This window comes from Melopsittacus undulatus, chromosome 12 (genome assembly GCF_012275295.1).
Source record: "Melopsittacus undulatus isolate bMelUnd1 chromosome 12, bMelUnd1.mat.Z, whole genome shotgun sequence".
NCBI classification, from domain to species: Eukaryota; Metazoa; Chordata; class Aves; order Psittaciformes; family Psittaculidae; genus Melopsittacus; species Melopsittacus undulatus.
The window spans coordinates 4,822,555-4,845,621 of record NC_047538.1 but is presented as its reverse complement, the minus strand read 5'-3'; the positions used below and the strand labels follow the sequence as shown (position 1 = coordinate 4,845,621).

The 23,067-nt window shown below is 49.1% G+C and overlaps 1 protein-coding gene across 4 annotated transcripts in view; it reads right to left on the bottom strand.

Moving 5' to 3' along the window:
• CASZ1 (castor zinc finger 1) overlaps positions 1-23,067 on the bottom strand; it is a 199,881-nt gene that overhangs the window by 159,008 nt on the left and 17,806 nt on the right. For all 4 annotated transcript variants that reach the window (XM_034068596.1, XM_034068600.1, XM_034068597.1 and 1 more), the window contains exon 2: positions 6,242-6,383. The gene's annotated coding sequence lies outside the window, so the exon portion shown is untranslated. The remainder of the gene's footprint in view (positions 1-6,241; positions 6,384-23,067) is intronic.

Genomic DNA, 23,067 nt, shown 5'->3' with positions numbered 1-23,067 from the left:
AGGAAGCAACCCTCATGGTCCAGCAGCTCCCTCTGGGATGGGAAAGACAGGGATATAACAGTCTCATCTGCAAAGGAAGGAGCCTCTTGGGAGGAAAGCCAGATCCCAGCTGTCCCAGGGAACAAGCAGGGCTGGCAGCAGCACTGGGTTCTGCTGATGCAGTTGAAGATGCCAAGAAGCTCTCCTCACTCCATCCCCAGGACAGATCTCTACCTTTGCCCCTCTCTCAGGGATCAAGGATACCCAGCTACCAGTTCCTCAAAGACAGGCTGTCAGAGAGCACAGATCCCTCTGCCCCACGTCGTATGTGACCTGAGTAAAAGAAGCCTACTAAAACATCCCTGGCCTTCAGGGCAGCTGCCTTCAGCTCCTGTTGTAACTAGCCCTGGAGAGGGAGGATGGCAACCAGGTCCCTGAGTAGGCTGTTCTCTAGGTCAGCACACTTCAGGGACATGATAATCAAGCCGGAATTGCTCCCATGTGCCAGCTCCTGTCAACCTTGCAATGCTTTGTGTTTTTCTTAAAGCCTGAGATCTTGCAGGTTACATCAGAATCCTGTTCTGCACAACAATGTAGAGTGCTATCCCTCCCTCTGCTCTCCCACTTGCAGGGCACAGCAACCTGCAATGTGATCTCTGTGCATCCTAAACACATAGAAACCTCGCTGTTATTAAGCCTTATAATTGGGGAGAGGAGGGGGGTAGCTTTTGACTTCTGAAAGGACAAGTCTAGTAATACTGTTTGCTCATTTTACTTTCAAACTCACCTTAGTTTGTCCTCTCCTCTTTTTCTCTTGTATGTTCCATTAATGTACAGCTAAGACAAACTCAGCAAGAATCACAAGAAAGACACTGGGACAGACCATACACTGCCTTGGCAAAATAAGAGGCTGAAACAGAGTTCTGCTGCTTTACCTCAGCAGATGGCTTACCTGTGGCTCTTAATGGTTAATGTGTAACTGCAGTAATAACACCACAGAAAAAAGCCCCAGCATTAATACATAATTTGTCAGAGGCAATATGCTAAAACAGGCCTTCCATATTCAGCTCAAGTAGTGAGATAAGCCTCACCTCCAGCACTGCCCCATGGGCTGAGCACCAGCTCTGGAATGAGCCCCAGGAGAAGCCATCAGAGAACAGACCACATTCACCTTCCACTATTTGCTCATTTCTCACATTTTTTGGGTTTATCAACAGATTTCTAAGAACTACATTTTGAACATGCATTTCTCTCGAACACTCAGGTGCATACTTCACACTGATTGCTCCAAGTGTTTTCCAACCGGTTTTCCTTCAGGAACTCCAGCAGGTCAGCGCCAGGGGTGGCTCCTACTGGATAGCTGCCTTACAGGCAGACAAACAGCCTCACATACAGTCCCTACCAGAGCTGAACTGTTCCTACATGTGTAACTGGCAGAGCCCTATTAACCTGTTCCTTTAGCTACTTCCTTCCTCAGGGTACCATGGAATTCCTCCTGCATCCCAGCTGAGAGAACTGCTGCTGAATCTAGTAAGGATAAGAAGAAATACTGTCATCTGGCTAAAGGAATCAGGAGACCTGGCTAAAGGAATCAGGAGATCTGGCTTCTCCTCCCAGCTCTGCTTCTGAGTCATTATTAGCATAAAATCAGGTTTGTTACATCAGTGAGGCTTGAGTAAATAAACCACGACTCATCACCATGTTTTATTTTGCAATACTTCAGTGGGCTCCTCTCTACAAATAAACACTATTAATGCTCAGTGCATTGCAGGTATAGGGGGAAGGAGACTGAGAAAAGACCCTAAACAGGTCTAAAAGCTTTATGGAGAGCAGTGAAATCACAGTTTTTTGAGGATACTGACTTTCACAGGACAGGCATTTAAAAGAAAGGCAACCCTTACTTGGGGAAACTAAGAGACAGGTAAGTCATGCCTGCAGGTCTGACAGAGCTGATGGGTAAGAGAGATTGGGAAACATCCCGCTCCTTTTCTGAGGAGCCAAGGCTGAAATCCTGACTCCACTGAGGTTTATGGCAAATCTCGTGCTTGCTGTAACAGTGCCAGGATTTAACGTCCATAAAGTTCAAGTGTGAAGACAGAGGCGTTAGGAAAGAGCTGGCCACTGTCAGCTGCATGGCTCTAGGAGACTGAGAATACCATCAAGTCAGAAGAATGACCGAAGGTGGCAGGGAAAGCAAGGTCTAAACCCATAAGGGCCTGGTCCTGTCTCCTCCAGTACTGAACCTCCCTCTTCCATCTGAGTTACTGGGGCAGGCTGGTCTGCGTGATGCTCACCCAGGCAACTTTCATCCCTCATTTAAGCATTGGGCTTCTTCAGGGCTAAAAGCTGCTGCACATATCCCACACACATGAGCTCTGTACTTGTACATCACTGCCTCACAGGCTCTGCACTCAGACCTCCTTCACCACCTGGGAGGGATCCTGCTCAGCTGCTTCCTCACTGCTGGAAAACCTCTTCAGCTTTTCCACCTTGGACAACTATTCCCCCTCATGTGGATGCTGCAGTGCAAAATCACTTGCTGCTGGGCACAGCCAGGCTTCACAAAGGGCTTTGGGCTGTGCTGCACCTACCTTGTGCTTGAGACTAAATTATCCTGTGTCTCCCAGGTGTTTCCTCCTCAAACTCTACATCAGAGCCCCTCCCTGAACCTCTGAGACTTTCCAACCTGCCTAGACCCCAGTGCTGGACTTGGCCCTCCGTGAGGAGGCTGTGTGAGCATGTGCCGTTGTCCACATGAGCCGGAGGTGCTAAGGACCGTAGTGGATCAGGCTTCAGCCCCATTCCCAGGCCAGATATGGGAAGGACAGCTATAAGGCCTGCCAAGCACATGATCATCTTTCCCCTCCTTTGCCTTCCCCCCATTCAGCTTTCCACAGCCGCCAACCAAACATCTGATCGAAGGCCCGGGGGAGGGAGTCAGAACTGTCCAGTCTGGTTATGAGTGAAGGTCATTGATCTAGTGCAGACCAGGGATGCGGAAAACAGGGGAGGGAGGAAAAACCCTCTGAGAGGGAGAAGAGAGGGAAGAGAGGGAGGGAGAGACAGCGCCAGGGAGCACAGGGAAGGCAGCGGAAGTGGCTGGAACAGTTTCACACTCCGAGACCCAAGGGCTGTTGTCAACCCGTCCTTCATGCTCACATCTTGTCACACTAGAGGTCAGGTCTCCCAAGCGTTCCTGGAGAGCTGAGCTAGCCCATATGGCAGGCAATATGTTAACAATATGGATCAGCTGCTCGTCAGGGCCTGAGCAGATGGATGTGACAACCCTGCTCTTATCCCAGCCAGGCTTTTAACATCGTTCCCTCTCCTCAACTCAGCCCTACCGGAAGAGCTGCGCCCCACAACTGTTGCCTCCAGCCTAGGTGGACCGTGGGGCCACAGGTCAGAACAGGCAGCATGGAAATGCCTGCCTTGCTTTATCTGGGTACAAGCAGGCAGGGTAGAGCCCCATTCAGACCAGTGCAGGCAGGAACCGGGCCAAACTTTTATCCAGTGAGAGCGTGCTGTGAATGGAAAGCCCTTGCTATAATCCAGATACGTGCTATTAACTCCCAAGCAGGGTGATACAGTAGATACTGTATTCAGATATATGTATATGGCATGTTACCACCAGATGCCACACGTTACAGTCTAGACTGAGTTTTGTAACTGCCTGGGAAAATTTTCTCTCACAGAACAAGTAATACATAAATAGATGTATATTTTAATGGGCAAGTTAAACTCCTCCTGGCAAAGGCAGGCAAGCTGATTTCATACACAGGCGGGTAAATTTCCACAATGATTTTGCAAGGCTGTTTCATATTCCCCAGCTCAGGATCGGAGCCGTCAGGGCTGGCTGGGCTGGGCCGGCTGCAGCGCTGCACGGGGCAGAGTTCCCACCTCGCTCCCATGCGGGGATCCCCAGGATCCCAGCAGAAGTAGCACAGTGTGCGCCCAAGTTAAGCCCCAACTTTAGGTTTACTTTTCAGATTGAAGCAAGGGGCAATGTTTTGTGAACTGAATCACAGATAGAGCAGGTATTTCTCATCATTTTCCCACATTTTTCCCCACAGAAAGACTACCCTTCATCAACCGAACAGGAAAACTCCCTCCAACCTTTCTAGCTCTAGGACTAAACAGCCAGCTTGTGCTTATAAACAGAGTGCAAAAGCAATCACAGCCTAGGGATGGGCTCTGGAGAACGTGCAAACAGCCTCTGTAGCCCAAAGTCAATTGAGCTTGTTTTGAAAGTAGAAGCCATACAACTTGCTCCAGGGCTGAAGACTGGAACACAGGGATTTCTAGTCCAGGGCATGAGCGATCACAAAGCCACATGCCTGAGAGGCTAAATGCATCTCCTTCACCGAAGTGATGCTTGTAGAACTAGGGGGACCTCAGAAAACAACTGGAGTCAAGGAAATACTTCCATTGTCTCTAATGAGCTTCTGCCCCTCAGAAAACAGCCCCTGCAGAACACCCCGCTTTGTACAGGCAATGCACCCAGCAGAAGGCAAACATCAAGGATTACTGATCTGCAAGAACCTGAACCTTAAGGTTCATGTCAGCACTTAAGGAATTCCTGATATACCTGTCTCCTCCTCTTGCCTCCCTGCCTCAAAGGTCTTGCACATCCCAGGCCCATGCCAGATGGACACGAGGGCTTGCAATAACAGGAGCAACTGGAAAAGCTCCCTCTGATGGAAAAACAGACCCAGAACCTCTTCAGCAGCTTCCACAGCAGAGTTATTCCCCATGGATGCTGGGCCTCTCTGGAGAGGCACATAAGGATGTTTGGTGGAAAATTCACCTGCTGCAGTCAAACTTGAGAATCTGTATCTTATGTGACAAAACCTCAAGGCTCTTCATGTTCCACTACCCCATTCCCTTGGGTAGAGCTCTGATTTGGGAAGCTCTCTTGCCTCTGGAGGTCTGAGAAGACGTGGGCCACTGCTCTAAAAGGGGACACGGGCACCAGAGCAGCTCACTCAGGGATAAAGGCCAGAATTCCCAACATTAACAGTTCAAAACCAAGCTTTCCAAATAAAGCATGCCAGACCCTGGAGGAGTTTCAGCACGAGGAAGGTGTGGGAAGGCACAGTTCACCCATATCCCATCCTGAAACACTGTATTTCCTGGCAGGTTTACTGAAAGCACTCAGGTCTGTAGGCTCCGAACACGTGGCAGGCACTAAGCTCTGCTGAGCCTTAGAGGATCACGGCTGTTGCTCTTTAAGGTAGAGCACTGAGAACGAGTAAATTCCCCCCGTGCCACACAGAGCCAGGGATGAAGCCCCAGACCAACATCTCAGCCCTGTGACTTTTCTCCTCTTCCTCTTGCTAAGTCCCTCCACCCTGATCCTTCCAGTTCAGGTCTCAGCTGTACCTGTGACTCATAACAGCTTTGGAAACGCTGCTTTGCCCAACTATCATTTGTGGCACAGCAGCAAAAGACAGAGGAACACTTTGGGTTGCTCATCTTCATTCAGGCATCATCATCACTTGTTGGTGCCAATACAGTATGGAGATACCCCCAGAGAAAATACCCCAAGAGCAGACAGAACATCATAAAAAGCCCAGCCACAACAAGGAGCCTCACCCCTTCTAAGTGCAGCAGTATGGCACTGCCACCAGGCACCTCTCAAATCCCCAAACCACTGAGAAGAAATACATTAACCCACTGTTGTTATCCTACAGGGGCTTTCTTCTACCTATGTTGTACCCTACCTTTCTTTGTGGAGAAGCTGTGATGGGAGCCAAGCAGTGAAGAAAGTAAAATGGCTTTTAGAAACAGAGAGTCCCACCCTCTCACAACCTTTCTGACTTTCCCACCGTGACCACAGACATCCTCAAACTCCTCTTCTTTCGTGAAACAAGTCAATCAGAAACTGGCCCACACAATACTTACCCAGGGGACTCCCATGCAGCCAGTTCTGGCACACTACCTACCTAATTGCTAATACTGTACAGCAGCTCATTAGGAGAAGGCAGCTGAGAGAGGGAGCTGTTCAAACGGGTGCTTTGCTGTGTCAGCTGGGTGCCTGTGTCTGCAGAAATAGGCAGTGATGGCAGGGGTAAACCCAGTCCTGCTTGTAAGCCAGCCCAAGACACACCAGCGACACCCAAACCAATGTCTTTCAGCAGCTCTTGTAAACTTTAGAGGCCAGAGATTTCCCAGGAGCTGGAATGGAGGCTCTGGAGAGCCAAAATCACTCATTCCAGTCCCACTTCAGAGCAGACAGTTTGATCACAGAACAAGTCAGTACCTTGCATTGAGAAGTCACCAGCTTCAAGGTCCATTCCAGTGTGCAAAGCCAGGAGAGGTCAGGCTCTTTGTTTTGCAGGTGGTCTCAGGTGAAGACAGTGTGAATTTGATGGCTTCCCTTCACTTGGTGAAGTCTCTTGGCCCTGAGGAGAGTTTCAAAAGGAAATGAATATTCCTTACTGAGCAGTCCAAGAGCTCAGGTGAATCACGAGCACAAGCAATGACGCCGACCTCAAATGCCAAAGCCACCCACAGACCTCAGTCTTGGTCACACACAACAGTCCAGAGAGGCAAGGCACTGCACACCCTACCAAACACACTGCATCCCGGTCTCCTTCTCCGCCATGTGTGGTTCTAGCCACACAGAAGTCAAGGTACAAACCACCCAGGTGATTATCCAGTGGGACACACACTCCAGCTTTCCCTAGGGAAAGCTCCAGGTCAATCAGCTGCAGGAGCAGCCTACAGTGCTAAGCCACTTACTGCAAGGAGCTTCCCCCATCACCAGCTGAGCAGTTCTGCACGAGTGAGGTGATGGGGAAATGGTCCCCTTGTGTTGCCTTACAGAGCTCTAGAGCCAGCCCCGCGCACCCCCACATCAGATGGAATTCTTCAACCCCAAAGACGTTACAGACACAAAGGAAGAATTATTTCCACTTTAGTGAGGCACACAGAAAGTGAGACTTGTCAGAGGTCACTTGGCAAAGCTGAGGCAGAATTGGGAGCTAAAACCAAACCTCCCCAATTTCAGTCTGAGCTGGACAACACAAGCCCCACTTCCCATGCTCCTTGGATGTACACTGCCACCTCTGCAACAGGTTTCACCCTTCTCCCCGCTTTCCCAAGACTGTTAAAGACAATTCCCTTCCATTTCCTGCATGGGAGGAAATGGATACATTCACACATTAAAAGAACAAGAACTTTTTACCTTACTCACAACATTAAACCAAGTCCTTAGCTCCAACATTTGACAGGCTCCGGAGCTTCAGCCCCGTCCTGAGGTGGGATTTGCAGTTTTGGTGGTGGTTTGTTCTTTATTCCCATCAGACAAAAATACAAGAAGCAAAACAAAAGAGGGTTGTTGAGATCAATTTGTGATAGGTGCCGGGCCAAAGAAAATGGAGCCAAAGGAGCCAGAACCCTGCAACCAGCAACCTTTGTGTCAATTTAAGCAAATATTGTGGCGTTTCCATGGCAATCCCTGTTTTGAATATCCACTACACTCACTTTTTAAAGGGCTTTTCCTGTTTGCGTTTCAACTTCAAAACCTGTAAATATTTTCAGCCTTAACACATCCCGACCTCCCCCAGCCTCTCCAATGAGATACCATCAAAGCTCTGCCGTGAAGCCTTCTGTCTGCGCTGCCCCAAAGCTGTGAAAATTCACAGCACAAGCAGGTTACAACCCACCACAGGCAGGGATAGCAGGGGCAGGGCTGGACCTCTGTCCCGCTCTCAGCTTCTCTGCAGCAGTGGCTACAGCAGCCTGGTCCTTACTTCTCCAGCACTGATGGGTGAAGTGAGTCCTTGGGAACACACAGCACTGACAGCTCAGCCCCAGCAGGTGCTTTGTGAGCCCCCCATCCATCCCCTCAGCTCAGATCACCTCTGACCCTCCGCACCAGTCAGGATCTCTGCTTGGAGCCTCCTCCTGTGACCTGCTCCTCTGCTCGCCCAGCCCCAGCGCTGCCCCCATCCCTTCCCCTCTAACCTGAACTGAACTGCGGCTGTCAATCACCTTGATGTATGCTGTGCTGTGTCATGGGCAAGTGGGAGCAAAGACGAGTCAACTCTGTCCTCACGTGCAGCCTGGGCTAGGGTGTAAAGTCTCCAGGCTCCTCAGCAGCCGCTGGCAGGTGCCTGCTCTACCGCCCTGTCCCTGCTCCTCCAACACAAACCCACGGGGAAAGTCCTGGTGCAAGGAGCCCTGTGCGGGTGCTGGGATCAGCTCTTGGGTCCTGGCGTTAACCCTCACCCTGAAGCTGCCCCTGGGTCTAATGCTGCTTTTCTGGGTGCATGGATGCGCACGAAAACACCTTCAGGGACACACTGAGGACTTTCATCCCTAAGCCCCCAACTTCTAAAGCTTTGACCTGTGGGGCTGGAGTGCAAACCCTCCCAGCAGCCATGGGAGTGCACTGGTTAATGCCGAGCTTCCTGGCTGTGATGGATTTGTGCCAGGCCTCAAATGTGAGCTTAGTGTAATTTTTGGGAAGTCAATTTCCTTTGTTGGGTTTTTTTTCCTTGGTTTTTTCCTTTTTGTTTAAGCTTTTTTTTCTCTTTTCGTTTTAAATGGAAAAAGTGGGAGCATTTGCATGAGCGTCAGGACAGGGCCATCCATCCATGGGCTGTAGGTTCCCAAGAGCATTTTAAAGGCACCATGGTACGTGCACACAACCACCATGGAAACAAACACCAAGTGACTTCAAAAGCCGTTATGCCGAGTGCCCACAGAGGCAGCCGCACCAACACCGTCACTCCCGGCTCCTGACCACCTCTGCTGCCGGCCGCCTGCGTCTGATACCACCAGCAGATGATGCACGATACCTGCTGTCCTGGCCGGCTTCCAGCTCAGGTAATTACATCCTACAGGAGTTTCAGCTGGATACTTTATCCCTTCTTCACTTCCGGCCCTGAGCTGCTGCACTGGGAGTTGCTGAAACCCTTGTCCAGATCCACCCCGGATGTGAGTGCATCCCTGCAAGTCCCAAGAGCCTGGTGCTACAGCAAACAACCTCCTCTAGAAACACCGTATGACATACCTTCTACATACATCCCATAATACCCCCACCTAAGAATGAGCTGGGAAAACAAAATCGGCCTGCCACACCAGGACCCAACAGCCTCTGGAAGCACATGCTTAATGGTGCCCAATGGAGCAGTCATATGGGACACAGACACTGGATACTCAACTTCCTTGAAGTGGAGTTTCTCCTCCCATCATCTCAGAGGAGTTAGAACCTGTGGTGGCAGTGGTGAAAGGCTAAAGCCACAGCCAAGGGCAGCACATGCCACAGGGAATACTGGTGGAGTTGAATGTATGGAAAAAGATGGGACAGGAGAAGAGAACAAGACTGGCAGGGTTCAAACAGGCCAAATCAAAAGGTGAGGGTCTTCATTGCATCTCCAGACCCTCTCACTATGCTGCCACTAAAAAGCCATGAGTAGGAAACGCTCCCATCAAACCCTGCCAACATGCATTTCAAAGGGCTGGCAAAGATCTGGGTCCCTCATCCTGCCAGGGAAGCTGTGCTTTGGCATTTGCCATAGTCCCAAGAATCCAGATCCCTTCTAAGTTGGCTGAGATGTATGGAAATGACCCACTCTCCACTCAGGACAGCTCACAAGTCCCCATGCTTGTAAGTGGGCTCTATCAAATCTCTGTGTCTTGCCCTCTTTGTCTTCTTCTTTCAGAGGACTCCAGTCCAGATCCTCACCTGTGTAAAATCAGTGCAGTTTCGGTGGCTTCAGTGAAGTCATGCCAATTTAAACGAGTGGAGGATCCGGCCCTCCAAGTTACTGGAGTTGCCAGTTCTTCCTTTGGATAATCCCGAGGGTGATTTCACACAAGCAGCAGCACAGGCCCAGCCAGCCTGGCAGGATGAGCTGCGCTCTCTTATCCCCCACGAGGAGAGTCCCTGCTGTGGGACCCTGCTGCACCACCACTGGGTGGATCATCATCTGTGCTTCTATCCAGTTTCCTTCTCTCTGCTGTTTAATGAGAGAGAGATACACCACAGAGTAAATTACTCCAGGCTTTGGATCCATGTTTTCTAATTGGTCTTAGCAGGAAGCGAGCACCCAGGCTCACTGTGTTTCTGCAAGGGTGCAGGTGCAGGGTCCTTGTCCACATCACAACCCAACCAGGTTAGGTCTTCCCTTGCTAATGGGAGAACAGCACGTCCCTATGAACAAACCAAATCTGATCTTCCCTTTCCTCCATTCCCACCAGCCTCTACTCCAAGGAACGTAAAGAGCCCATCAATGCCTGGCACGGGAGCAGCCACAAGTCCCTTCCTTGTCCCCAGTTCCACTATCACCCTTCCAACCATTGGCACCACGTCAGCGCAGGCATGGAGAACGTGGCACAGCTTCAGCAGGCACCGGGTGTGCAAGAACCTCCTGTGCTCTGCCCTCACAAGTCCTTCGCTATCCCCCCAGAGCAATTTTCTAGGCAACAGCGCGGTTGCATTCCCTTCCCTATCTCCTAATAAATATCATGCTAAGCAAGATGAGTATCTTCTTCCCAGACCAAGCAGCATGACCCACTTTCTGAATCAGGGCAGATGCAATTGGGCCCTGGAGTCCTGGACCCCTCCCAAAGCAGAGAGATTTTGTAACAATTACAGCAAGAAGCAGAAGGAATAGAAAAGTAATAAGTGATCAAAGAGTGCAGTGGTGGAGCTGAAGCTGTGGGGTAATTACTACTCCTTGCCATCCTACGCTCTGGCATTTGCCTAGGACACTGAAGCAAGAGCCGCGTGCACGTTCACACAACATCTCCTCTCCACTGCCCTACATTCCTCAAAAGTAACAGGTCCAATTTCAGATCCTGGCTAATGGCTCAGAGGAGACCACTGCTGCCCCCCTGCACACCCATCCACATTATTCCCCTTCTCCTTCCCTTTCCCCACAGCAGGGAACACAGGACTCCAGTTCCAGCAGTGCAAACCACCCTTCCATCAGACATATGAACATCTACCCCTGCCCCTATGACAGACTCAAGGTTTCTAACAAGGCAGCAGTGTCCCAGCACCCCAGCACTAATGTCTGGCTCCAGTGCCAGCTTCCAACTGTCACTGAGCCCCACTTGTCCCCAGTCCCCTCCAGACACAGAGCCTCAAGACCTGCTGCTCACAGTGGGGAGGGTCAAGCTGGGGTCCTTTATAGGTGCAGTAAAACAAAAAGCCCTTGCTCTAGGACTTGTGCTTTGGGCCTGGCTTGCTGGCCACACAGCAGAGGGAGGAGGTGGCTGGACCCTCATCCCAGCACTGCGACTCTCTGCTTGGAGATGCTCCATTTTCCCAAGGAACAGCTCTGTGCTTTCCCAGATGTAGCTGGGATCAGATTATGACCCAATGGGCATGGAAAACAATTAAGAGGAGGTGGGGTGAGTGTCAGCAGTGCTTTCGCTGCTTGAACCCACAAATAAAACTTCCCTCCCAGAGGACTGTGGCCAAAAAGCACGTAGAAAATCCCATACCATGGACAAAGCGCCACGATGAGCCCAAACCGGCTCCTGCACCCTGCTCTGGGCACACAGGCCCATGAGTGTCTGTGCCCAGCGGGTGCTGGAGCCCCACCAAAGGTCGTCCTTTCCCTCCCCTGGACCCAGCACGCTGCCTGGGAGCCTCAGAGCAGCTCCACAGGAGGCAAGCCCCCCGTGCCAGGGATGCACAGACAGCAGGAGACAGCACTTGCCTCAGAGCAAGTCTGACAGACAAGGAGCGGAGCTGCTGTCGCTCATCCAGCTCGGGGCTGGCGCTGGCTTCCAGACTCAAGACTTCACTGCCTGCCCACTGGAACAAACCATCACCAGAAACACACACTAAGGGGTGCCCTGACCAGCACTGCCGGACACGGTGACATGAGGCAAAAGTCATTTGTAAAGGCTTTTCCCATCAATTTTTCTTCCTACTTAAATAAAAGTTATGAAATAGAAAAAGAAAACCCTTTCACCCAAACTGCAGAGATAAAAAAAGGGGGGGGGGGGGGAATGTTCATCTTAATTCAAAATCCTATTTGATGTGTCGTGGCATGAAAATGTTTTTCGCTGCATTTTTTCAGTGTGATCTCATGCGCCCTGCGAACGGGGTACGCCCAAAACACCAGGTATTTTATGGGACACAAACAGAGCGCAAACATACACAAGTGAAAAAACAAAACAAAAACCTGGGATTGGTAAATATTTAAATGAATCAGAGCTGGCATCTGTGCAGGCTCCCCTCCCAGAGAGGGATGTCTGCAGCTTGCAGAGAAAGAAAAGTGAAGAACATGACCTTTTCCTTCATGTTTGTTCGCTCGCTGCAGTTTGGTGGGTTGGAGCAGCGCAGGCACCTCCCAAAACCAAGTCCAGCAAGTGCAGCCCATGCTCAGGGGGCTTGGGGCCGGAGCTGGCCGAGGGAGTTGCTCCAACCTGTTTGCTGCCTCGCTCCATAATACGTGGGGGTTTTTGTTGTGTTTGTTTTTGACTTCTGGGTTCTTTTTTTCTTCTCGGTTTAATTGTTGGAGCAGTTTATGAAGCTGTTTGCCAAAAAACAATGGGCTCCAGGGAGCCAGCTTACACAGAAAGGGTGTGCCGCTCGAGCCAGGCCGTGGAGCCATGGAAACCACCACCTTCTGCATTCGCCCAGGTGAAGGCAAAGCTTTGGGGATGGCTTGTGAAATCAGCACAGGTCTGCAAGGAAGTGGAACACGTACATGTGAGCGTGCAGCAAGCACTCAGATGGTGGCCCCATGCGCTGGCACCTAAATCTCCCATAAGAAAGGGTGAACACTCACACTGGTTTTACTTGGAAGGTTACACAGACACATCAGTGAATGCACAAGGTGTTTGCACACCAGAGTGCTTCTCCAGGCTGGCACTGTGGGCAATGACAGCTCTGCCCCTGCAGAACATGCAGGCTGGACAAACTGCCTGCTGAAGGGTTTCATGACAGAGAAATGGGGATGTGAGCACTTGTGTGAATAAAAGGCACCAGAAGGGGAGCTGGTGGTGGTGGGCAGGGGATTGGTGAGAGAAGGAGCTGGTGTCTGCCCAGGTCAGTCTGCAGCATCATCCGGATGGAGGCATTTGAGTGTGGTGTTTGTCTTTCAAGCTGGTGTGTGAAGGCAGGTGGCTGCAGAGGGACCCTGCCTGCATTCTTCTCAATGTTAGCAAAGAAAACAGAGAATTCCTCAGAAGCACTGGCTGCCGGCCTGGCTGACACAAAACAACCCCGGAGCCAAGCGCAGACATGGGATTTTAAAGCCATCCAGCTCCCGTGTCTGCTTCAGGGCTCTCCTGCTACCACTGGGAAAGGGAAGAGTGCTGTGAACTGCGGCTCTTTCAAAGAGGCACCATCCATTATTCCCATTGCCAGCTGCTGAGCGCATGCTGACGACATTCCAGGTTACAGGATTTCACCCACCCCAGTGGAACAGAGAGAAGTGAGCAGAGGCTAAGCCTTACCGGGCCATCTCCTGCACATGAGCACAGAGCTGGCCAGAGCCAGTGAGAAGCCAGATCTCTCTTCCTCTGGTTTGACTTCACTCTGCCACATTAACAGTGGGATGATTCGATCCTGGCACTTCTCTTACCTGGAGTCAAAGGTCTCTGACCACAAACCACACTGAGAACCAGCTCCTGCGCTCAATGAACTCAAGAGAGAGTACAGACCCCTCAATAAAGGAGAGATGAGGGCAGTGATGTTTCTCTTGGTGCGGGTAATGAGGAAACCTTTGAAAGCCCATTACTACTCCTATGATTCACTGTTAGTTTCTATGTATTACACCCAATTTAGTCTCCAAACACACTGACCTGGCCTTTTCCCATTCACAGCCCTGTTTACCCCTTTCATTGGAGCATCCCAAGTTAGGTGCCAGACAATCAAGTACTGTTCAACTGCAAGGTGCCCAGGGGCCACCACCCAGCCAAGGCAGAGCATGTGGCATCGAGCAGGACACAGTGACAGCACCCAGGTGCTCCATCCACCACCTCCATGTCTGGGTTGTCCCTAGGGATAGCCCACAGCCACTGCAGAGCCTGCTGCTCCCCAGGGGCAGCTGACAGGGACCAGGGGAGCTCCAAGGGGGACCACAGGAAGGGCCCAGCAGACCCACAGAGCAGGCAAGTGCCGGTAAGGGTTGGTGCGTCAGCCTTTCTGGCATCGACCTCCCAAACTCATTCAGATATTTCCCTTTTTTTTTAATTTAATGTTCCCTATAATTCATCTGTCCCAAAAGATAATCAATAGAGGCCGTAATGAAAATTTGAGCCATATTTTATGATCCGCTGCAGGAGAAAGGGCCACATCAGCAGGACCAGCCTTGGCTTCCAGCATCATTCCTGTGTGCACTCGCCTGCTCACTGGCCAGACCCCCCCACTCCACCCGCCCAATGCTGCTGACAGGGGCAGGTCCTCCAGGAGAAGCTCCCGCCCTTCCCTTGCTCTTCCAAGAGACCTCTTGGAGCTGCAGTTGAAGATGTACGTGTGGGGGAAAGGGGAGTTCCTCCAGAGTGCAAAGGGCCCTGACCCAGCAGCCCTGGGGAGCCTCCCGAGCATCCCTCATCTCCTCAGCTCTGAAACAGATCCTATGGCCCTCAACCAGGCCCTGGGGGGGGAATATGCTGATCGTGTTGCAGGATCTGAAGAGTTATTTCTACCCTTCACAGTAATTCCCTACTCCTTGGCACTGCCTCTCAGTCAAGCTGGGCTTCATGTGCCTTTTCTCCCAGCCATCATCCAAGGGTGAGGGTGGTCATTTATGGGGAAAAAAGATGGGTTTCCTCCAGGAACTGCATGAGTCTAGAGCCTGCCATGCTTCACTGCAGCTTTTAGGGCTCCTTCAATTGATGGCAAAGATCAAAGAGGTGCTTTTTGGCTCCCATGTTCATAAGCAGCAACACAGTTACATAGAAGGCATCACACTAGACTCAGCACTCTCCATTTCCAAACACTAAGCAGCAGCCACGGGAGCAAACTCCATTGCTCCACTCCAGTAAAACGCTTGTCTCCTCCCTCCTGTACACCAGGGACTGTAAGCTGGGTCTCAGTATTAGTCCTACAAGTACATGTGAGCTTAGGACTGGTTTGAAAAGAGGAATCTGGAACCCCAATTTTGTCCAGCACCACTGGAAAAACCGGGGGGGGGGGGGGGGGGGGGGGGGGGGAGAAGTTCCAGGAGCCTAAAGCACATTCTCACTTTTAGCTTAAATACCTATGTCCAGTCACTAGGTCTGAGCTCCTCCTTGTCCAGTCCAAGCCTCAGGCAATGCCACCTACCTCTCTTCATACTTTGAGGCACAACTACTCCCCAGTTCATCCATTTTATTACAGTATATATTAATGTAGAAGATGTACTGCCCTTACTTCCCCCAGTGGGCAGTGGCAAGGAGGAGCAAGCACATCTCAGTGCCAGCCTCCACATGCTGCTGGGTGGTTTTCATTCCACATTATAAATCCCACAGCCCTTTCAAGTACCTTCATCTATCCTCCCAGCACACAACCAGGGAGGTTTGTTGTCCCCACACATGTACACGGGCTGAAACGAAGGCAATAGCCTCGGTCCTGTTCCCGGAACCCTTCTCCACCTCGGATTCCCAGCAGCGGGTCCCCTGTCCTCCCTCTGAAGGCTGGAGCATATTTCATTGCCTGAAGCTGCCGCGTCCGCAGGGAGCCGGAGGTAACAAAACCGTCTTTGATTTGGCCAAGGGAGGAATATCAGAAGTGAAAGGCCAGAGTGAGGAATTTATAACAGCAGCTAAGGCAGCAAAAATACAAGCGCCTGACCAGAAGCTGCCCTCCTGTTCCGCATGTCATGATGTTCAGCCTCCCATGTGTCTCGGAGGGACAGGATGCTGCAGAGAGCACAGCAGAAACAACCAGTTTGCTACACACAGGAGCGTGCTGACACCCTCCTGAGACCCCTCCTGCACAGCACTGAGCCCTGAGGCACAGCCTGGAAAGCCAAGAAGCCTATGCTCACCCAGAGGTGCAGCTGTGAGCTGGTATTATCTCCCTGCTTGAGACTGTTGCCTTTCCAAACCTGATGCAGCAGCACTGTGTGGGTACAGAGGTGATACTCTATCCCCCACATAGAAAATGCTTTCTATCCTGGACTGGCAGCCTGAATCCTCATCGTCAGCAAGAGCAATAACCAACTATTTCTGCCTTTTCTTTCTCCTGGAAACTTAGAAATCAACCATCTTTGTTTGAAGAATACAAGACCATATTCAAATTAACTGTTGCTCCCAACAGGTAAATAAGGTGACAATTTGCAAGATGTGTGAATCCAGAGGATGTGGGTGAGCAGCTTCATGCTGTAAACTTACACAAGAAAGGGGCCTGATATCCCAAGCAGAAGTGTTTCTGAAGCTCCATGTCAGCCACACATCCTCCTTTTCTAACCCAGCTGCCAACGAAGTGGGACTTGTAGGGACACAGCCACCTGCCTATGAGAAGCTCAGGAGAAAGCAGGCAGGGATGTAACAGGGCTGTTGCAGTCACTGCTAACTTGCCCCAGATTTGAACTGGTGACCCTCACTAATATCATCCAGTCCCCTGATATCCTCAGGGAACAATCAGCACGTTTTATTAACCCAGCCAATTTTAGAAGTGCACACGCAGTATTCTGGTTACTTGTTACAATTATCTATTACAGGTCCATTCCATACATATGCTTATGGCGAAGTGATGTGCAGTACTTTGAGGCTGTTATTCCACTGTCAGATCAACTGCATTAAGGGGTTGGAACTGGATGAGCTTTAACATCCCTTCCAATCCAAACCATTCCACGATTCTACAATCATGGCTGAATGAGCCCCAGCTCTCTCAGAGCAGTGTATCTACAGACATCACTTGCAGCAGAAATATTGTAACCTAATAGAAAGCCTCCGAGATCCCCACCACCAAATCCATTTTTCCCAATGACATGTTTCCACCTATTGGTCCCTGGAGTGAACTAATTGCTTTTGCTAGTTTTAAAAGCCAGAGTTATTTCACTGACAAAAATGAGCAAGCGCATGGGAACGCAGAGACATCCTCGGATTCCTGACGTACAATCACCAAGTATGCAGATGTTATTTGCTGCCCAAACAGACTTCCAGCTTTCCTGCATGACATGCCACGTGGGAATTCTTCACTTCCCAGTGAAGGTGGCAGAAAGAGGAGTTAAAGGAACCTGACTAAACTCAAACAGCAATTTAGGCAAGAGCTGGAACGTTTCTGTGCTCTAACCACGAGGTTATCCCCTTCTTTGCTGAATAAACTTGTCAGTCTAAGGGGAGACTATTTCCACTTGCAGCCTGTTGGTTTGGTTTGGGTTTTATTAAATTGGGGTGGGGTTTTCTTGGGTTTGGGTTTGGTTTTTGTTAAAGCTGACACCAGGGAAGCTGTTCAGAAGGGAATCACTCCAGGACCGTGCTTTGGCTCCTATCTGGTTCAGAGAAAGATTCAGTAAAGAGATGGCCAGCAAGAACAGAAACCTTTTTCTGCACCCTGAAATAGCAAGGGAGCGTGAGCCTACAGGCCTGCAAACACACAGCTACATGTTCACATGTCCTGGGGACAAAGCTGCCAGTCCCAGACCTACCTGTGCTGGTGTACGGTGGGATACTCACAGTCCACAACAAACTATTTACGGACAATATAAATGTACAAATTATGTATAGAAACAAGGTCTGAAAAGATCCCCAATAAAACTAAAATCAGAGAGACAGACTTTTCAGGGATGATAATTAGAGGAAAAAAGGTGTGTGTCTTTCCAGAAACCTGTACTTACCTGCAGCAGGACGCAACCCACATTGTGGGTGCAGAAGCACATCCTGGGACATGCTTATCCAATAGTTCTTGTGAACATCACTCCTCACTGACGAGCAGAAACCCAATGGGAAGCAAGAAATCCCTATGGCATTCTAGGTAAAAGCAGTTCAGGCCCACCATTTCCTGGGAAAGCTTTAGGTGAGACTCCCTTTCCCAGCTGTGAGGGAATGGCCTTTTACTTTGATGATGCTCAGCTCTCTTTCAAAGGAGCCACAGCTGAAGGTGACCACTGCTCATTTTTTTATCATCATTTTATGAACATGTTAACCTTAATTCACAAATGCTCTACAGAGTGAATTTCCTCCCATTTCATTTTTCATACTTGATTAACAGTATTTCAAACGTGGATTTCTTTTAATGTGTGTAAGAAAGTTACCTCATACAAACCTGTCCAGCTTTAATGCAGTGACACCTCTCTGATTTATATGTATTTTGAAGAAATCTGTTACCAATTCATTTGAACTGAGCCAAAATAATTGTTTCCATGCAGGCTATCAGTTTAACTACCCCATCTCAAGTTAAACAGGTATAAATGTTTTATACATAAAGGGCTTTAGATTATAAAATACAAACACTACCATTTCCCTTTCTTCAGTGCTTACGCTCCAGATTTCCTTTGGGAACTGACGTGTTGCACAGTGAGAAAGAGTCCGTCTTGTGTGTGGACCTGGAGGTCTCTTTGCTGTCATGTTTACAAGGCACGTGAAGTTTGGACAAGGTAATAAGCACTTTCCCCCTCAGTTCATTGTTTAATGGATGTTTTTCCTCTTGTGATTTTTATTTAGAAAGATCCTCTTTTGTTTTCCAAAAGCTAGGCTTTATGGAGGAAACACGCTGACCTCAAACCATCATCTCCAAGCACAGGAAAGCTGCTTAAGACGTTACCCGTTTATTGCGCACACATACTTCTACCCGGAGATTCTTAATCTTCACCCACCCAAGATTAAGGCAACGCAAATGATGAAATCGATACCAATATAGACAGCAACATCTATTGCAGTTTCAATGTTTTTCTTGTATTTTCCCCTGAACTATTAAAGCAGGATGATTTTAATGTGATTGTTGCTGTTTCTGCAATACAAATCTTCAGTCGTTTGATGCTGTAAGTGCTTATGCAAATGCCTCCTTTCCTTACAGAAACCTTTCCTTTGACACCTTATGGGAGTAAAGAAAATATTTGAGTGTTTGCAAGCTAAGGATCCATTTATATTTAAGGCTCCATTACTGATCAGGAGGCAAAGAGTGTCCTTAAGGTGGATATAAATTATAGTTACACTAATTTTAAGGCCCTTAGTCTCTGTCCTAGCGATGTAGCAGAAGAGCTTTCGAATAAAGGAGATTCTTCTCTCACAGCAGTTTCAGTTCTTCCATTAATCAAAGCCTACCCTATACATATATATATATATGTTTTCTCCCTCTATGCATGTCTGAATACCTCTTTGAGGTTTAACACTCCTGCACCTAAGATTCAAACACAACAAATAAAAACCTCCTTTTGCAAGCAACTCCAGCAGGCGTTTCCAGAAGTTACATCACGTAACAAGTCATGCAATTAAACTTTAATGAAAAACTAAAAACACAAACACCAAGCAGCCCCTAGTGCTTGCTTCGCCTCTCAACCAATCCATCATCAAAAAAAAGCAGGATGTGAAAATGGAAGAAACCTCCGACTAAAGCTGTGCCATAAACAACTGTTTTCCTAATGAATTCCACCTCTTTACTCCACTGAATCAGCAGAGCCGGATGGAATTTCTCTCCTCTCTTCCTTCTCTCTGTATAAAAGGATGTACTGCTGATAAAACTAGTAACCCATGAAGATCACTTCCCCGAGGTGAGATGCCTCCTGCCAGCGTTTCTGCTCTCAAGGGGTTAGAGTCTAACACCCTTCCTCCTCCTCCCCGAGATGCTGTGCCTCGCTCTCTGGAAACCAGAGGGACTCTGGTATTGTAATGTGAGAGGAATAGCAGAACGTGTCTTACAGCAACCAGAAACGCTCCTGCACGTGCATATTTCTCTTATTAAAAGCACAGTTCTTCCAAATTTCTAAGCACCTGCAGCTTTGGAAGGCTTCAGCTGCAGTTGTCTTAAACACCTCCCCAAAACAGGAGCCTGAACCTCCACGTTCTGCTCCTCTTTTTCAACCTCGCCCTCTGCTTCTATTTTTCCACACCTGCAAATGATATCCCTTGAAAAATCAAACCTTTCATTTCATGTCTGCTGAGATCCTATCATCTGATGAAAGGTAACAGGGGTTTACACAAGGACAAGAGAACAGACAGGGCTTGTCATCTCCGAAATACTATTAGGAAAGGCAAGAAGGAAGTAGAAGGGTCACAGCTGGACCATGAAAACCACTACGACTAGGAGATACACACACACAGGAAAACTTGAGCAGCTCCACGGCTCCAGTTCATTCAGTGCTGCAGAAACAGGACTCAGCACAATGAGGAGAGAGAAATTCAGGCTTGTACAAAGAAGACAGCTCCAGCCTTCCTGTGCCTCTTATTCCTGATGTTTGGGGGTCTGCATTTTCTGCAGCGGGTAACAAAAGCAAATCTGAAACCAAGATCAATTGTAGAACCTTTGATGTAATTTATTTGTCACCATTTATTTTTCTCACTGTAGCTCTTTCCAACAATGATATAACCAGTTTGTTTAAGGCTTTTAGCCCCTAAACCATTCTATGTGCACTCCAGATAGTGCAGAGGGAGCCTGGAATGAATCAGTAAAATGCACCAGAAAAAGAATAAATTGGGAAAGTGCCTTGGTCATATTTTTGTCCTTAAGAATTTTTTCCCTGTTTGTGGAATAGAAGTTTTGTCTCATCACTAACATTATTCTTTCCCCTAACTGCTACAAGGGATTTCAGTTTTTAACTAAGGCTGAGTTTCCTTCATGTATTGAAGTGATTTTCAGTGAAACCTATATTTGGATGGCATGTCTTTTACAGTTCACTGTGTTACAGAATCAAACATCTGTCTGTAAGACAAGAATATTATCTTACATCTACAAAGCCCCTTTCCTCCCTAAGTGTTTCATGGTAAGGGGAGGTCTGTGCCATGGAAACGCAGTCAGGCACCGCTGAGCAGGCAGGACAAAATATAGGGTCCTGTCCCATAGGAAAGAAGCACGAATAACCCTGGGTAGGCATTACAATAAACCAGATTTACTCAAAAAGGCAGATCTTTCCTTCTCAAACGTGTCTCAAGCTGCACGAAAATGACAGGGTAGCTCCAGGTTTTTAAGACAAATGAGAACGACAGCCCGAGTGAGAATCAAAATGATCCCAGAGGATGAGGAATCCCAGCCACATCTCCACACCATCCCTCAGCACATGACAATTCCAGGCACAAGGCTGAGTATGGCAAAATCATACAGATGCTGGCTTTTAAAATGGGTTCAATTCAGAGGTTGCAACCTGCCAAAGTCTCACACTGTATGCATTTGCCTTGTTCAGAACATGGGAAGGCTACTGCCCTTTTCCTGAGCTTCTTCCCAGGACATGCATGAACCTCTTGCCTTCCCCACACCACTGAATGTATTGGGGGTTCTCTTCCATGCACCAGATTGCGTCCTCCAGCTCCAAACAGGTAAAAAAGGAGCAACAAATTTGGTCAGAATGCAGCAGATTGCAGCAAAGCACCAAGCAGTGCTCTTCTGCGGCTTAAATTAAGACCTAGCTCTAGCACGCCATCTCACCCAGAGAAGGAGAGATCCCATCAAACAGGAGCTGGGCTGGGCTATGAAATCTGGGATTAGACATCTGGAAAACCATCTGAGAAAGCAGGCTTGGGAAGGCAGTGGGGGATTGAAGAGCTTATTATCCTCCCTGTCTGGTAAACACTTCCAGCCATCTCAGCGCACTCACTACGCATCCTCCCCACCTCAGGTGTGCAACAGGCGTGTAGAGACACAACCTGTAGATGACAGGAAGGAGACACAAGGAGGGACTGGGAGAGCAGGACAAATGGACTAAGGCAGGCAAAGGCCAAGGTGACAGGAACAACAGTGCCAGGCAGCAGGGGTGGCAAACTGGAATCAATGAGTATCTCAGAGTGCTGCAGGAAGCCACGTTCCACCTGGAACCACACCGGGGAGCCCCAAACTCTGGGTGCACCAATGGGAAGGACAGCTAGCAACTGTACCAAGCAAAACAGGCACTTTGAGAGGCCAAACACAGCCACAGAACAGCTCTACTGACTCAAGAAGAGTTTTAAACACTAACTCTTTGTGAGAAGAGTCTGAAACACTAACCTAGCTCTCCAGGTTAGAAAGCATTTCCTGCTTGGAGTCTGGAGCTTTCCAGTTTCCTTGAGGATGAATGGTGATGAGTCCAAAACACCAGTCTGATAACGAAACAGAAAGCTCGTGGGCCTGGGGGTTCCCACGACTGCCTTAGCTGAGCAGTTCTGCCTGCCTGGAGCCAGGAAGAGTTGCACAGGGAGATCAAACCTGCCCTGCAAAGTCCCAAATCCAAGTCATGCAAATTCCAGCCTTCCTCCAAGCACTGATACCAACACGGGGACTCTGACTTCATCAGATGGATGAAGGAAATGGAAAAAGGAGGGGGGCCCTTACTGCCTACACATACATGCACACACCCCACCTCAGGCAATGGAGGGGGTGTGAATAATGGAGCAGGTTTGGCAGCCAACAGCATTCAGGGTCGAGTTGGTAATCCTCTTTTTCCATTTCCGTTTGCTATTTGATGTAATTATAGTTTTTGATTGAAATCCACCCGGAGTGTAACCCCTCTGCTTAATGCACTGCTTAAATCCTTGGGTACACAACCACGCTGCTCCCCAGACTCGCCTGGAATAGGAAACCACTTCAATGCCAAAAATAAGTCTTTGCTTTCTTTGGTAACGCCCTCAGTCTTGGCTCAGCTCTGCTACACCCACCAAAGGAGAAGGACAAGGAGTTTAGGAGGGCTGCTCCATGCCACCCATGGCCCAGTGGCTTTGTGCTTGGAGCTGAACCTGCAAAAGGGTTTAAAAACTTCTGAAGGCTTTCCTTAATGCCCAGCCACTAGGAAAGTGGTGAGAACACAGGACCTGGATCCACTTTCCTGGTGGATTTGCTGCTACCCAACCATAAATAGTAAGAAGGCAAAGCTCTGTCCTGCCTTCGTGTGGGGTAAACAGTGGTTTCTGTCCTGAAAGGCCTCCTAAGGATAAAAGAAATAGATGATATTCTTAATCCAAAGGAGAGCTGGGAGAGGTACCTCTGTAGAATCAGATCACCAGAGCTGGTTCTTCCTCTCCAGCTCCTTCTGCACCACTTGGCCAAGAATGCAGGGCAACAGC